The 16,945-nt window shown below is 36.2% G+C and overlaps 1 pseudogene; it reads left to right on the top strand.

The window, feature by feature from the left end:
• The first annotated feature begins 13,672 nt into the window (after positions 1 to 13,672).
• LOC141428609 (uncharacterized) overlaps positions 13,673 to 16,945 on the top strand; it is a 5,162-nt pseudogene continuing 1,889 nt past the window's right edge.

Genomic DNA, 16,945 nt, shown 5'->3' with positions numbered 1-16,945 from the left:
CTAAAATTATATAAGTAAAAGTTTATGTGTCATGTACGAGTGCGCGTGTGTGTGTGCGTATGTGTAAATCGACTGGAGGTACTTGAATGTGGTACCTAGGTAAGTAGTAGAGTCCCTGAAATAGGTAACACATAAGTTACTATTATCCTAATATTTCCAAGTAAAATCATGAATTTCACGAAACAGTTTTTCGTGGAACGTAAGTAAACACACATTTTTAGAAAAATGCCTTGAAAATAAAATCTCGTAATACCTATCCACTTCATGCAAGCAATACTGCTACTAAAAAATAATAATCAACTGTTAGTAAACTTTAGGCTTGAAATACATATTTAATAGTAAGTGTATAAATAAGTACCTACAAAACAAAATAACAGCCAGTTATTATTCGCAATAAAAATACATAACTTAAAATCGGTAGCGTTCGAATAGAACCTTGTTAGCAACAAATAACAAGGTGGTAGAGGTAATAAGGCACGTAAATAACAATCGTGCAAGACAGTCCGCAGAAGATGTACTACGAGATAAAATTTACGGTCGCTAATGACATCGGAAGGACGCGCCGCGAATCGGCGGGGCCGCCATATTTCATCATTTTCCCGCGCTTTTCCGGGCAATATTTTATTTTTTTACGACGCTCAACGTTTCTCTGCCGCTTCTGCGGCCAGTATTGTCTACGTGTGTGTTAAAACCTTTTTTCGATAAAGAAACAAGTTAGAGAAAAACAAATTGTTGGAGTTGACTGTGTGAAAATTTGCTGTTTTCTGGGGTTAAAGGGTTATTTACATTATACTTCATTTTTTTAGCATTAGAAAGAAGGTAAGCGATCTTGACGTGTCTTTATTATTGAAAAACACCTTTGAAAATTAAGCCACAGCAAACATGTAACAAATAGCAAGGGCATATGATCATTACATTCTTTTGGTATCATAAGTAATAATTATTGTTTTTTTAAACGTTTTTCAATAAAAAGACTCGTCAAGATTATTTACCCTTTTTCTAATGCTAAAAAAAAACGAAGTATAGGTAAAGGTCAATTTACAAGAGCTGGTACGAATGACTTGAACGAAAGTAATGTTAATTCGTTTCTTGTGTTAATGACGTATTTTAAATTACTTTATGTCAAAAAACTGTAACCAAGTTTGTCATTCTTAACAATAAAATGAATAAGGGTTTTATTAACCCTTCACTCACCCGGAGGGTCCGTGTTTTGGCAGATGGGAACAATTACAACGTTTACAACGGTGCAGTGTCTAAACGCGGTGTCGATTGCGGTTGAATAGAACCGATAATCTTTTCAATGGTTGCATTCTGTTATGTTGACACTGTAAAAGTTACACATTGGCTTTCGATTTTAAAAGGTTTGTTATAGTAGGTACTTAAGTATTTACATATTTGCGCTTGTGTAAACAAATTATAGGTAACTAGCTGTTGGCCGCGACTCCGCGTGGCGTAGAGATATGAAAAATAGTTACACAAAAAAATTCATAAAAATCATAGAGTCATGTTTAAGCACCCAAACCCCTCATCCACTTCTGTTGCTGACTGTAGGTACTCAACTAGGAATTCAAAGTCTATATTATTAACACATGCAGATGAAATTATTGAGTGTTAAGTTGAACTCGATAGCAAAAAATAGCTCAATAGATACTCGTAACGAGCAAAACCAAAGGGAACATTCTTTTAAAACATTCTAATTTTTTGGACAATTGACAAAGACTGATCTAGTCTCAAATTAAGCAAAGCTGGTACCTACTATACACTTGTAAATATGTTGTACATATCTGTTATACTGGATAACTGTCGAATTCGACTATTTGGATAAGGGAGTTAGTCCGAGATGCACAATGTGGTCAAAGATAGTGTGATAAATATAATTGAAACATGTGTCGACGGCGCTATTGTGCCGGTTGCTTATCTTTATCTTTATCCGGCGCTATAAAAGCTGTTAACCCGACACCTGTCACTCATTGTTTGGAACCACTACAATAGCCTAAAATATTAGGCAATCTATTAAAAACGTGCGTTTAAAAAATACGTGAAACCTCTTACGTACCTAACAAGGCTTTAAGTGTTTTTGTATGTTTCGAATGTATTGTTTCTCATAACCTTTGAAATGATTATTTTTGCTAAAACTGTACAATTATAAAACTTATCACACTAAACCTTATGGTTTGTATCAGATAATGTGTCTTCATTCTTGAAAAAAATCTGAAACCTCGCGATTTCACGCTTTTTGTGAAATTATGATTATCTAAATTAAAAAGGATATTAAATTAAAAAGGATTTAACTTGCCCTGTTTGTTATTGTTGTTGGCCCAAATTTATTTTAACCTACTTTCAGCATAATTATATTAAGTTACCTAATTGGTTGATAATGCAAGTACCTACAGTCAACTAAAAAGCTTGTACATATCAAAAATGTTATTTTTAACAGAAACTTATATTATTTCAATCTAATGTGTGCGAGTATGTACAGAAGACATCTTTGGAAGGTTGTTGATTACGAGCACCGAGGCGCGTCGAACGAGCAGCCGATAAGCGTTGATGGATGCTCGTAAAATGGTATCGATTGGGACGATTCCAAATTAAGTCCGCTGATAAACAATATCATGTTTTAAAAGTACCATCCAATACCAGAGATATATCTAGAAGTAAAGTCAGCAACAGAAGTGAATGAACGGTTACGGTGCTTAAAATGAACTACACACTTTCTGACTCTACGACTCTACTGCCAAGGTTATAAGAGAGTGCGTAGATCATTTTGAATACCGTGACCGCTCATTCACTGCTGCTGCTAACTGTACACAGACAACCCTAGCACATCTAGGTACTTTGTATTACGTTAGATCAGCAGTTTTCAAACTTTTCGGCGACGAAACCGTTTTGGAAAAAATTATATCGATTGGGACGATTCCAAATTAAGGTTGCTGATAAACAATATCATGTTTTAAAAATACCATTAAGTACCACAGATATAGATGTGCATAGACAACTCTAGTACATCTACTTTGTTTTACATAAAATTATGGGTTCTCAAACTTTTTTGGCGCGCGAACCCTTAGGCCCTTTTGGAATAATTAATATTTGTCGGAACACTAAAAAGTCAAACTTGACATTTATATTTACTTAATGAAAGGTAGGTACGCGAGTACTCTGTAAACTAACAGTACACCTTAAGTAGTTGTTTTGATTATGGCCAGTATTTCTGCGGACCCCTGCAGAAGCTCCGCGGAGGCACAAGTCACATTTTGAGAATAGCTGTTTTCAATAATGATCCCCTTATAGTTAGTTTCGTTTGTTTCAATTACGTGACACCCATACTCGTAATTGTACAATCCAATATACTATAAACATATGTACCTACTCATTGTTTCGTGTCTTTATTATATTTTCTTTTCAGTTATCATCCCACCCTATGCAGATCCCACTATTAGGTAGAGGCCTCCACTCAAAATTAGAGGGCTTGGGCCGTAGTTCCAGTGTGGATTGGGAACTTCAAACATATCTTCGAATTGTTTCGCAGGTTTCTCCAGGTTTTCTCACTATGATTTCCTTCACAGTAAAACTCATGATAAATGTCAAAAGTACCTAATTTTGCACATGCATGAATTTCGAGAAACTCAGAGGTGCGAGACCGGAATTGAATCCACGATCTTTTGTTTTAAAGGCCATGGGTTGAACTACCAAGCCACCACGGCTTAGTAGGTACAGATAAATTCCATGTCTACGAGTAAGTAGATAAATATTCCACAGCGCTTTTGTTTACTCCAAAACTAACAATCAATAATAGTCAAGTGTCTCCAACACAGTTAAACACGGAATGAGCTCAGCGTCATCAATAGCCAAGTAATCACAGATGATAACTCGCGCGTCCCCAGCGAGCCATAACCTCTAACTAGCGCATCTGTCCGTCGGCTGTGCGATTGCGATAGTCTGTGGATTTTAATTTGGAATTCTATTACATAATCTGTGGGCCTCTGTGGACTGGCTGATAATAAATTTTAAAAAGTTTTTTAAAAAGCGAAGTATTTTGAATACCGGTATGAAATTGGAACTCCGTGTTAAAGACGTGTTGTGTTTGAATAACCTACGACACGTATAATATGATTACCTACTTTTCAAAAGCTTGTATTCAAGTAACAAAACAAACAACACGCGGGAAAATTCAAAATTGTATGCCAATCGGCGTTACCTAGGGGCTCGTGTTTGTGGAAAAGTTATTTATAAAAATACAATACTATAGAAAATGGTATATCAACACACATCATTTTCTTCTCCTTTTTCCGTTGAAATATACCTGTAGTAGTTTTATTAGCAGTTTTACGAGAATATATTTTTGAATTAAGCTCTGATAACAATAGTACTTACCTACCTAGAAGTGATTTAATAAATATTTGCATGTTTCTTACGATATAGGTATGCAATACTGTTAGTGTTATCTACCTGCAGATCATGTTGGCTGTATTCGCTTTGCCTAAGTCACGCTGAGCAAAAAAAAGTCTCCAGGTGTTTAAAAAATTCGTTAAGTACTCTCGCTGTGATGCCATATTGACGTACTTTTGGAGCATTAGAAGTGAATAGAAGTGAAGCGAGATTCTTTACTGAACACCGCTGATCAATATATTGAGCTAACGAAAATAAAAATAAAAATTAATTTAGTCAAAAGACGGTTATTGCTTAAAATGCTCCTGGCTATTATAACCACAAATAGTAATACAGGCAATTATGTTTAGAAAAACTTCTTCCAGCCGTTTTCATTTTGCAAATCACGCAGCATTCAAATAATGCCAGTTCTATACGCACGTACCTACCTATCCCGAAACTATGTACGAAATAAGCGAGATAAGTTCTTATTTATATAATTTGCGGAGTTAGCGCAAATAATTACCTACGGCGAACTGTTTAGTGGGCTCTCATTCGTTTACTACCGCCGGCTTATTCTGGATAGTTCCGAGTTCCTACAATGTAAAGATTCCAATTTGTCTGATATTTGTATGACGTGTCTTGGCGTATCAGAACGGTATCGGTTTCATACTGTTAGAGAGAGTGACAAACACAAGGTATCATCAAATATTAAATGTATAAAATCAATATCGTTTCGGGACTGCCATATCTACTCCAAATTACATAATTCTGTAATAGTTATGATTCATTACGTTATTACTATAAATTTAGTTTCCTGTGAAACACTGATATTTAGGTAGATAAAAGGACAAGCCCATAGACAGACAGACGGACAGGACAAATCTACCGAGGTTCCGTTATATCTATTTGCTAACAGAACCCTAAAAATACTGCAAAAGTAGCATATTGCTAGGAATCGGATCTCTTTGACACCATTAATTGATGGTTCCGAAATTTGTAAACCATAACTTTGTAAGTAGGTAATAAAAATTATAAAGCCTTGTGCGTTCAAGATTTTTCAGAATGCATTTTTAATATTCAAGAACCCAGTTTTATTTGTAAAGCGTTATTTTGAATAAATGAAAATTCGTTTACCAACGTAGATAAATATAAAAAAAAATGATGATTTGGCAAATAATACAGTCAAAACTATAAATAGATACCCGATGGAAATCGATGAAGAGGCGCTACCAGCATAATTAGTTATAACTAACTGTACCAATGCTAATCTAACTAACTGAACGGGTATTTAATCTTTACTAAGGTTACAGCATCTACATACATACCCCGTATAAAAGTCGTAACAGAAAGTAAATAGTTATTTTAAAACCATAAAGAAACCAAATCTCACATTACCATATCATAAAAGTTAAATCGCGCCAAGAAAATAATGGAACCTTCCAGAATACATCTCCTGGAGGGAAGCCACATCCCCCCCTGGGTGGGGAAGCTATTAAGCCAAGCCAAAACTAATTTAAATTAAATCCTAGTGAATTACCCGAGGAGGAAATTGTCGAGCGCACCCTCGATGCTCTGAGAGACGGACTGCCGGGAACGAAAAGGTTTTCACGGTATATTTTTTAGCTGAAGAGCGGTTTTATACCGTCGTGAAATCTTAGATTTCCATACAAAATCTTGCTGACATTCAAGATAACTTATAAGCAGCTCTATTTACTAAATTGGAATATTTTGCTTTAATGCTATCAACCTTTGGTAGCGGAGTAGTTCATTCATTTAGACCTCCGCAAAGTAACGTCATAGTAAATAAATTATAAATAAGTTCATACATTTTGCCACCCTATTGACCCGTAAGACTCTACCTGTGCCAGTCGTCGGCGATGTAAAATAAACCGTTCTAAATCTGTGCCTGTTGAATGTAAACTAAATTTCATAGACACTTATTACCTACGTAAACGTAGAATTAATTAAAGCTTCTCTCCTTTTTTATTCATACCGGGTGTTGCCTATAACAGAAGCAAAACTTAATCAAAACACAGTTTCTACTCCTAAAACTATGAAACGGTCTTGTTCTTATTGGCAAAAGCCATTTGAGAAGATTTCATGGAAATTATTTCTATTTAAATTTATGCAGGTTAGGTTACTTTTATTTAGCTTCAATAATTGAATGACTGAAATCTCATCTTACCAAATGAAAACGAGCCACAACTAGAAATAAAATGTTTCCCGTCTTGTGTCCACAAGTGTACCTTCTATATAGCTTGTCGGTGGCGGAGCGGGTGTCGTTACATGTACCATTTGAATATTATCTCCCTCCTCCCTCAAGTTTAGACACAACTGGCAGGCCTCAGCCTTAATTAATGCAAATTTGAGCGCTAACAAGATTATGAATCCGACCGCTTTTTAAGCGCACCTACACTTAACGCGGCGAGCCGGCTGTCGTAGAAAAGTGTGGAAAAGATGCCGTATAAGTATAGGAATGCTTAGTAAGTATTATTCCTGAAAGATATACAGTATCTAAAGATTGAGAATGCTGAAAACCAGGGAAATCGGCTTTGTAACACCAAAAGGGCTTAACGTTCTTAGGATTCTGTATAATTAAAAGGTAAAAAGAAATCTTATACCAAAGGTGCCCAACCTTTTTGACCAACGAGCTAAAAGGGCGGCACGAATACCTCTGACGGACTGGCGGATAACACAATAACTAACCGTGTAAGTATGTATCTAATGGAATTCAATTAATAATGATCCAATTTTGACCTAATTCTAATTGTGGTAGGGTACCTATATTATTTTTGTAAGTTAGGTAAATTACCTGTGGAGGTTATTATACCTAGACGCCATTTTGTAGGCATTTATCGTTTGACAACGGCGCATGATCTTAATTTCTAGTTAGAATGACGTCACACATGACCGCGCATCATTTTGCGTCTAGATTACGTTTTAGATACGCGTCAATAATATACGATACCGGTCTCATGATCCATTAGCACTATCACTTGAATTTAAATCATAGAATTTTACTAAATTCAAAATCTCTTCTTCCAAGTCTCTACACTGTGGTTATGATCGTCTGTTGTGGGTCAGTATAGTGGATCATCATGTCATGTCTTATGAAAATAGTGTGCTGATTTCCCTTTGCCTCTAGACTAAGGGGCTGTTTCACCATCCATTGATTAGTGGTAAACTGGCGGTTAGGTGCGATGCCGTCTCTATTTGTTTTGTTCGAATCGACGGAGACGGCATCACATTTAACCGTCGGTTAACGCTAATCAATGGATGGTAAAACAGCCCCTAAGACTACGAACATACATCCCGCTCCCATGGTATTATCAGAACTGAAATTTGGCTACCTATATACCTACAATATGGACAGGTATGTTTGGAAATAACTTTCTCCGGTCCGCATTGGTGATCCCTTACTTCAAATAGCTAACTATGTTAAAAATGTAGTCGTGTTAAATACTTGCGATGTAAGTCATACTGATATTGTAAATCTGTTTTAAAAATATATGCTGGGTCTCTAGCCATATTCTTCTCAACAGAGGTTTTTCTAAACCGGTATTTTTTGACATTCATCGCATAAGTGTTTGTATATATTATGTAATAGCCCATATTTGTATCGAGATATTTTGACTTTGACTTTAGTGTGCGAATAATGGAACACTTTTCTATGTGCCAGCGGTTTCAAGGATGGTTTAGAGTAAGTTAAGTGGGTGTATGTAAGGGTACGAGCTTTCAAACCTTTACGTTAACGTAACTGGATACGTGTATAATAAATAACTTACAAGGAGGAAAGTTTTAGAATTTAATTAAAGTTAAAACGATTTTCGTTGAGGCATTGGATTGTAATTATTTTAGGTATTGTTGCGATTCATTACAAAGTACGAAAATAAATCCTACCTTACTAATAATTACCTACCTATGTTTGTGTGTTTTGTATTTTTTTTTCTCTCCATCAGATCTTTCCTTCAACTTCAACGAATATAAGGAAAAAATATCCGTATCCAATGCACCACCTGTTTTAGAGATTGACGCCTACCATCATTCTTCCTCTTCTTTTTCTTCTTCAAGTGCTTCTGCAACTAGTGAAGAATGGCTCTCAGCTGATGGAACATTTCCAAATCCACCCCCGGATATTGCGGAGCCAAGACTCCTTTCTCCGCCCGACTAGTCTTCTGCTAGCAACCTTGCCCATCATAATTAATTGGAAAAGGCTATATCTATCATGCCTCAGCACATGACCGAGGTATGCTGATTTGCATCTCTCGATGATGATCAAAAATTCCCGCTTCTGCCGAACCTGACGCAGACCTTCTACACATCATCTTCTACGTTGTCATTATTTTTATTTATATGTAGAAGATGGCAAATATTAAAATACGGATAGCAAGAAAAATAGATTCGATCTCTATAAGTCTCAAAGAAACCTGACCCATTGCGTTCTTTACTAAATTTCGCTAAAAACCTCGATTAGCTCCCCTAACCCGTTCGAGGCGTGACACGAATGTATCAATCATCGTATTTAGTTTAAATCAATTCGGCCGGCGCGTGCGCCTCATCCATCTCCGTTATCAATATTTAAAAAACATTAGCGATGACGTTGATGGAAACGGAAATGAAAAGACTGTATTTGGAACCCTTTTTTGAAGCATTTAGACACAGTTGCCAACGATTTTAAGCACCACGATTTTTTAAATTTTATGTGTACCTACCTAATAAGATAAAAAGTATCAAAGTTTAAGTTATTAACTAGCTCGAAGAAAATTCAAGTTGAAGTGGCAATGAGTGGGTGACATCGGTCGAAGGACAGGACAGGATATCCACTAGGGGAGATAGATTTTTCTCGTCTAATGATAGCATGTGGGGTTCCTGAAATATTCAACTATAAAGAGCAAATATTCATTAACATCACACGTCCCCCCCCCCGCCCTGTCCTAGCTAAACCGTTGGTTAGAAAAGTATTAAAAAATTCAAGCATCGACTTCGCAATACTGCGCCAATGGATGCCTGAACCGGTAGATACACCTTTGCTTTGGACTCCTTCTGGCTGATGATGATATATTTTTTCTTAGATAAGTAGGTGTCTTTTGACTTGCTTGCTTTTAAGTCCAATCGATCGTAGTAAGGCAGAAAAGTAAGTACATTTTTTAGCAGAACTAAAATATTATGTTAGCGAAAAATATCTATGAACTAAAAACAATTACTTTGATCACCCGCAAAATATCGTACAGAGTCTAGTCAGTAAACAGCCTAGTAAATCTTGGGTCTCATTAAACACACCTACCTATACCTACTTACCCCTACTCCTGCATTTAGACACTTTACGTATTAAACTATATGTGTTATATATTTATTGTATATAGTTAGGTATTGAGGTTTATATATGCATTTATATTCATTCAAATGTTTTGCTCTATTTGTCGATCCTTGTTTTTGGATTGCTCCTCTACCACTCAAAGGTTGACTGGCAGAGATCCCTGCAGGGGATAAGTCCGCCTTTGTACTAAACACAACTTTTATTTATGTAACCTTTTTGTTTTTCCTTTTTGTACAATAAAGAGTATAAACAAACAAACAAACATAAACTACCTGTTCTATTTTTGTCCTAGTTAGTTACCTATCTGATAAATTGCCACGCTCTTGCATTAGTTTTAGATGCTCCTATTTGCTAACTGAAATAATAAAATATTGTTAATAAAAAAAAAATTGATATCAAGGTTTTTTTTGCTGACTCGCTTTTTCATCCAAACTACATATCCGTACCTACAAAATTTAAAGTCGGAGAGTTTAGAGAGACTAGGTACTGATTGTCAGCAAATTTATAAAGAAATTGACAGACTGGGCAAGAAAATTGACAAATTTCAGCTCAGTTGGATACCAGAAAGTGGCCCAAAAATTATTAACACATTAACAGGATAAATTTTTCCACCTATCGGTTTAGATTTTTGATTGACGCTCGATTTTAATGAAAATTTGCACTTTAAAGTAGAATATTTAGCAAAAAAATCACTGAATCGAAAAATCGTTTTAGCAACCCCCATGGTTTTAAAAGACCTATCCAACGATACCCCACACTATAGGGTTGGATGAGAAAAAAAGCACCCCCACTACGTCTAGGGGAGGTAACCTAAAAAAAGTTTATTTTATTTTCAAAAATTATTTGTACCATTTTGTCGGCATAGTTGCTACATATATCTGTGCAAAATTAGAGCTTTCTAGTACCTACTGATAGTCTCTCAGCAAAGCCGCGGACGGACAGACAGACAGACAGACATGGCGAAACTATAGGGGTTCATTTCCGTTTTTGCCATTTTGGCCACGGATCCCTAAAAAGCTAAATTCAGGACAAAATAATAACTAAATTTGTTTGCAATTTTTGAAAGAGGTTGGCTTGATAGTTGATAGTCTAAGAGCCCGACGTCTTTTTTTTCATACATTTGTCAAAGACGTCATCGTAAAATATAATGTAAAATGTTAGCCCGATAAGTACCTACGCGTTTTATTTATAGTTTCTTCGATTGTAGACGTACACCTATGTTTAAAAATGAATATAAAAAAACACTTTTTTTATTTATTTTATTTTTATTAAGACTCAAGAGACGTCGAATATATTGGATGCCCGCCCAAATCCTGTTTTTGAAGTACCTACCTATTTCATATTTTGAGTTTAGAATCGAACATAAAAATAGAAACATAATGTACCTAGGCAGCCAGTGCCACCGAGTACCCATCCTACAGTACCTAGATCAATTCCACACATAAAATAACTTAAAGCTTGCCATTCGCGATATATCGCGTAAGCCGCGTAATGAGGACGAACGGCGCGCGCGTGCATGGTGCCCTTAATGTAGAGGAAGACAAAGATAACATACAGTGAGGTGCACAAGTGTTAGCGGATTTTTTATTGCCATGTAAAGGGTGTAAAGAGTAGAAGAAGAAAAGCTTTAGTAAGGTTTGTTGTTGCTTGAAAATTTCTTTAGCGTAGGTATATATGGTATGAACTTGGTAAGTAAGGAACGAAGTACCTAGGTATTATCCCCTCCTAAAAGTCAGGTACCTTTGCCTGCATTATTTTGGCGATGTTTCATGTTGTTTTCTTGAGATTGCATTTTAACCTCCTGAGTCCTGACATTTTTTAACAAACTTAGTGCTTAAGACTTAGACGTGGTTGGTCCAGCTTTCTTAGCTTATTTCTTAAATGCTTTGTTATTTTGGATATTATTTCAAAATTCTTAGAATCATTTATTCAATGAACAATACTTTATTAAGTACATTCGGTCGTTATTCTTAGTATTAATTGGTCCTTTATAAAGTACGCGAGGACTTAGGAGGATATGACGGGAATATACCTAAGTAGGTAGGTATATCTATTTAAATCCGTGTAGTAAAAAATATTTTAGCCAAATATGGACAGTTAGATAGGTACGTTATTTAGTAGGTTAGCTTTGACGTAGGTATTCGTATTAGTTTCTGTGTCCAAATGGATGTCTGGAAGATCGCTTTTAAGCTATAAGACCGCCTTTTGACTACACTGCATTTTGTCTCTGTATTAAATTATCGTACCTACTGATTTGTATTGTGCAATAAGAAATATTCGTATTATATTGTAGTCAAATTGCCAGAAAACTGTCATAAAGATATCAAAAAGTCTCAGTACCCAGGTCGTTAGGCATTGAGATAAGAAAATCTCAAGCCAACCTATCTCTACACATAAAAACCTAAAAGTTCAACTCTTCCGATATAACTCTTAAAATAAAAAGAAACCCACACCGAAGAACTGCCGAAAACACATAACGCAGAACAAAACCGCTTACTAATTAAGCGCGCTAATTAAAAAGTAATTAAATTCGCGAGAAAAACCGACATTAACTGATACTAATAAGATCGTCAAACAATTACGGGATGAGCCGCGCGAGCAGGACGGCAACACCCCCACTCTATTTAACTTTTAATTTATACTCATTCCTTTATATCTTTTATTGCTTCGCCCACCGCGACTCCTAATGCGCCCGAGGAGCTCACACTAATTAAATTCATGCAACACTAAGCTTTTCAAACACCCCACCACAAACCCCGCCCACCCCCCTCCAGGCAGAATAGACCAATGAGGAGCGCGAGCGGCGGAATTCAATCAGGGGGCGTGGCGGTACAGTCGCAGTCAGTCCGAGATCCCTGATAGAGCTGTCACGTCGCGTCCGAGTCGTTACGCCGTCTTGACATATTTATTATTATTTATGTCAATTAGGTTATTACTTTTTTGTTTAATGGAATAAGGTATTGGTTGTGAAATTGATTGCCTTTCAGTCGCTTATGATTCATCACTGTCAAAAATATAATCTTGAACGTGTTAATTTTGTATGATTGATTGTTTGGACGTCATTAGAGTGATTGGGCTGGGCGTAATCTAGTTTTACGCAACGATCTATTGTCGGCAAAGCGCGGGCGCGCGTTGATTACCCTCCCGTCACCTGTCAAATATGAAGATGAGAATTTGTAATTGCCAGCGCCGTTACTCTCGCATTATTCTATTGTATTTGTAATAACCTTTATTTCTAAAGAAATGCTCTTAAAAACCCCCGAGAGTTAAAGGTGTGGTGCAGTGGTTTACAGATGTAAACTTTTTGTGTCTATTTGCGTGCAATCATAACACCTATTAAGTTCCACTGTCGCCGCGCGGCTTAGGAACACTATTCACCGCAAACGTTTGCGTACATTCCATAATTCCTAAGATTCTTATTTCTATAAGTATTTATGGTTCATTCTATATGTCTCTCTGTAGCGCGCCATGCGGCTAAAAAAGATTATGACAGTGTAGCCCCGCGTCAGGGAAACGACAGCCTTATAAATCCAACTTACACCTCGCTGCTGTACTAAATATATACGTTTACTCAATAAAAATACAGTCTCTTTTAGTATGAAAGGGCGCGTCGTCTACGACGTCGCTAATTCAATATGAACCGCAGCTTAATTTATCACCCGCTATTCAACATCGATCTGTAACTCGCGACCGTATGGTTTATTATCGTTTAGCAGGCAAGTTCGTCGTACTGTCGAAGGAATAAATCTATAATATGAAAGAGGCGGGAATTTATTCAGCGTGGTAGGGGAAGGGGGGAAGGGTGGCTCCGCCCCGCAACCGGCGCGCCATCTCAGTGCCGGGGCAGCCGCGCGAGCGCACGCGACGGTACTATGTATCCCACGGAGTGAATGAACTAAAGTGTCAAGTGGACTATTTCGTGATGACAGTAAAGAATGTTGTCTAGTGCGGGGCTGGTTGTCGGTTGTCAAGATATCGATACGCGGGATGGTGTTGGAGGGCGGTCTGCCGGCGCCGCTGCAGCTGTACGCGGCGGCGGCGGCGCAGCTGGCCCCGCGGCCGGCGTGGCCGCCGTTCCTGCCGTTCTTCGGAGTGCCGCCACCATTCCTGGCGCGCCCACGATTGCCGCACCCGATGCCGGCGCGCGCGCCGCACGGACCGCCCAGCGAGGACTCTAACGAGGATGGCGGGAGCAGTAAAGGTAGGTCACAAGGCCGGCTAATATTTACTTTTTTATATTTCCCAAAATCCAATCAGAATCTGTGAGTCGAATTTGTAAGAGATTAAAAAAATAAAGAATAAAATAAATAATTTAACGCCACAAAAAAAACAGTTGTAACGGACTTCTAAACCTAACAGTAAAACAATACTTATTGTGTGGAGTAGAAGGATATTGCGTGGATTAATGTGGATTGAGGATTAAAAATAATTAAGCATGTTAACTTTAAAATCTTCCAGTTAGAAAATTGCAAGTAAAAATGGTGACTTTATTAAGACAAAAATAAGCTTCACTATGGTTAAACTATGCATCAAACTAAAATTAACATTTAAAATTACTTAAAAAATTTAATTTATTAATATACAATCATACCTACTAAAAATTTATTGAAACTTCATTAGGTCATTTATACAATGTGAAATTTTGAACGTGGTAGTCATTTATAGATTAAAGCTCAGTTTAAATGCTGGACAATATACTGCATTAAATTATTTTGTTAAAATTATTCCTATGAACTTTGCGGTGAAATGGACTTAAGTCAATCAATCAGATATGAACTTACATAATAAACTTAAAAATAAGCAAGTAATAAAAAAAGCGATAAACGTTAAGTAAATAGATAGGTAGTTATTCCAGAACGTATGAAAATAAAAAGAACACTAATTTCTTAAAACACAAATAGGAAGGTATGTACAGTACATTACTTATAATAATAACTTTAACCAAAAGCCCATATACCTAAATATTTCGAGTAGGGTCCTTAATGGAAAGGATATTTTCTTCCCCTTAGTAAATTTTGTATATAATTAAAACCTACTTGAAACATTCAAGGTAATTAAAAAACCATGATGGTATTATTTTATTTATTACCTACCTACATTTAGCTTTGATCATTAACCCTTCATTAGATAAGATTAAACTCATTGATCGGCACATGCCCGACGGATTTATCATTGCATTCAATTTTTTTTAAAGTGCCTATACTTAAAAGTGAGCTAAAGTATTTATTTTTAAAATAATTGTGATAACGGAAGAACAAAAATAGGTAATAAAATACAGTACGTGGATGCTTATGAACCACCCGTAAAGTAACACTGCTCAATTTATTTATTTTTACACTTTTTTAATTTTATACCGACCGATTTTGATAAATAGGTTACTAGGAAAACATAAATTACAATCCTATAATTTTGCCTTGTGGAATGAAATGCTGCAACTTGTTCCTAAGTGAATTGTTTTTTTTTCATGCCGGAAAACAAAAGTATACTTATATGCAATTGTAAATTTAGTGACTCTCCTGTGGAGTTCCCCCCTTTTGGATAAATAAGCTGTTTAATTGCATGTCTATTTTTCTAAAGATAGCTAGCTCTGAGCGCACTTAAATTTTTAGCGTACTTAAGTACACATTGCCTTTTATTTGCACAATATTACAAAGTGTAGGAACGTAAAAATAATTCGTTTTTTTAAGAAACAAGTCAGTTCGAAATGAAGGTATCGTGTACAAGCTGTCGATACATAAAAAGAAGTTGTAGCATATTACACGTTCTAACGGATAATATCTTGTAAATGGCTTCCCCTCAATATGCTTTACAGCAAAAATGATTTTTGAGTCACCAAAAGAGAAAAAAAAAGAAAAAATTTAGTTGAAAATATTTTGAAACCAGTAATGACTTCTTGTTAACTTGCTTAACAGCGGTAGAATGCATTATTACGTGCAATCCACATTATCCAAATAATTTGTTTGCATTTTTTGCTTTTGTTTGGCATTTATCTGAAGGTATGTATGAAGTTAACAATAAGGCTGCGTAAGTATGTAGATGAGTATCTGCCTGCTTAGTTTTTATTTTTATTTAATGATTCTAAGGTATTTTAGGTGTAAGGTAACCTACCTACTATTTGAAGAAGTGATTTTGTCTGAAAAAATCCGCATTAAGTAAGGTAGCTTTTCTCTAGTTAAATACCTAAAACACTATTAAACAGTGTTTTCGTCTGCATTTATGGGAACATGTTATCTTTGAAAAATCTTTACATTTAATGACCGTATCGTTGCAAATATTACTACGTTATAATTACAAAAGATGTAAATGAGTACCTGTATTACACACACAAAAATAAATAAACCATTTATAACAGCAACTTTTAATTGGATATTAGAATATGAATGAGCTAATACGCTTCCTTAAATGTTAGGTACTTGAAATACAACAAGTTTACAATCAGCGAACCGTTATCAATCCTATGTTGGAACTCTTTAATAATTCAGATTTTATTTGTAACCTTATCATGTTAATCATCATGTACAGATTGGCAATAATAATTAATTACATCAACGAGTATTCAAACTAATAAAAAACTTAAGCGAAACTTAAAGCCAGATTGAGATGACTATTCAAAATAACCAGAACATAATCTAATGAATAATATCTACACGTTGCCCGCTTATCCTTCTAGGCATAAATTATGGCTTTAATATTATTAAGGTATCGGTATTATTCCCGAAATATTCCGGTCTCGTTTGAATAATTTTTATATTAATAAAAAATACACGTCGGAAAGGTGCGAAGAGGCTAACGAGCGTAATCCGAGTGTAAGTTATTAGTTGCACGGGCCGGCCGCCTGCTGCGCGCGCGTCGCTTTTGAAGCGATATCGAGATTTTTATCGATCTTTTTATCGAGCCTTTTGTCGGCACTAGCGCTGAGGTGTTACCCACGAAATTAGTATATTTTGTAGATGACGCATGACCCGGCCGGGGCTTTGTGTGGATGTTGCTTCGAACAGGCCCGTCTATTGGTTAGTATTATAAATTAAGAGCTGGAAACATCGGTGTCGGTGTCGGTGTAAAAGAAATGGTTACAAGTGTCGGTTGGATGAGCTTGTTGGAATTAGATAGAGTTTTGAGATTTTATTATGACTGTTCGGTAATCACAATAATTTTGTTGCACTGACTCTTGGACTAAGGATGTTTATGACAGGGCTATTGTTGGTAATTGTAGTTTATGTTCAATCCAAAAAATAATATATTTCTGTAATTACTTCTTGA

Source organism: Choristoneura fumiferana, chromosome 6, assembly GCF_025370935.1.
Source record: "Choristoneura fumiferana chromosome 6, NRCan_CFum_1, whole genome shotgun sequence".
NCBI classification, from domain to species: Eukaryota; Metazoa; Arthropoda; class Insecta; order Lepidoptera; family Tortricidae; genus Choristoneura; species Choristoneura fumiferana.
The sequence above is the reverse complement of the archived record's forward strand: the minus strand, read 5'-3'. Positions and strand labels throughout refer to the sequence as shown.